Genomic DNA, 1,268 nt, shown 5'->3' on the forward strand with positions numbered 1-1,268 from the left:
CACTAGCAGAAAACAGCACTGCTTGGAACCGCTCGAATACTCCAGATCGTGTTCGAAAAATAAGGGGTGTTACCTTAGTTCAACTGGTAGTGCGCAGCTGGCACTGTAGTACATCTCCAGTGCGAGAAGCTGTGCAAAGACAATAACAATAATTTTTCTATTAGAGGCACAAGGCCTGAAATTTGGGGGAAGAGGACTAATCGACCCCTAGTACTCAACTGATACTTATTTTATCAATCCCGAAAGGATGAAAGGCAAAGTCGACTTCGGCAGAATGTGAACTCAGAACGTAGCGACGGTCGAAATGCTGCTAAGTATTTAGCCAGGCGTGCTAACGATTCTGCAAGCTCGACGCCTTAATAATAAGGATAATAATACTTTCTACTATAGGCCAAGGCCGGAAATTTGCGGGTGGGAGGCTAGTCGATTACATCGACCCTAGTGTTCCAGGGTTACTTATTTTATCGTCCCCGAAAGGATGAAAGGCAAAGTCGACCTGGGCAGGATTTGAACTCAGAACGAAGCGACGGGTGAAAGGCTGCTAAGCATTTTTCCCGGCGTGCTAACGAGTCTGCCAGCTCGGCACCTTAATAATAATGATAATGATGATGATGATTTTCTCTATATGAATATGGAATGCTTCACGAATTTGTGTCATCCTTGGGCAACAGCCATGCTAATTTTTTCAGTGTTGTTCCAACAATAATGACATTTGTTTGTAATTCTGTCACAAACAAGACATTTTGAAATACGATACCATTATATTACTAGTACTCTTTGAATCGATGAAAGACGAAAGGCAATGTCAATCTGATTTCAAACATCAAGTGACGTAATGAAATACGCAAGTTTTCAGTATAATAGGCCATTATCTCAACTACTGCTACAAATATTGGGTTCACATTTTGGTACAAGGCCAGCAAGTTCGAGCGAGGTGGTAAGTCGATTATATTGACTCCAGTGCTCAACTGGTACTTATTTTATCGACCCCAAAAGGATGAAAGGCAAAGTCGACCATGGCGGAATTTGATCTCAGAATGTAAGCGCGGACAGAATGCTATTAAGCTTTTTACTTGGTGCGCTAACAATTCTGCCAGCTCGCTGCCCTACTACTACTATTAATACTAATATTAATAATTGTGTTTTTATGTTCCATTAGTCACAATGTCGACTCAGGAAAAAGACTATAGTACTTTTGTGTTCATGTTATTGTCTGCGCTTGTATGTTTGTGTGTGTATGTGTGTGTGTATGGGTGTGTGTCTTTGAG

The 1,268-nt window shown here is 41.3% G+C and overlaps 1 non-coding gene across 1 annotated transcript; it reads right to left on the bottom strand.

Annotated features, from left to right (window-relative positions):
* Positions 1-625: 625 nt before the first annotated feature.
* Positions 626-734, bottom strand: LOC115212472. The gene has a single exon (XR_003881747.1). It is a non-coding gene; the product is annotated as a U6 spliceosomal RNA (small nuclear RNA).
* Positions 735-1,268: the final 534 nt, after the last annotated feature.

Source organism: Octopus sinensis, linkage group LG5, assembly GCF_006345805.1.
Source record: "Octopus sinensis linkage group LG5, ASM634580v1, whole genome shotgun sequence".
Classification (NCBI taxonomy): Eukaryota; Metazoa; Mollusca; class Cephalopoda; order Octopoda; family Octopodidae; genus Octopus; species Octopus sinensis.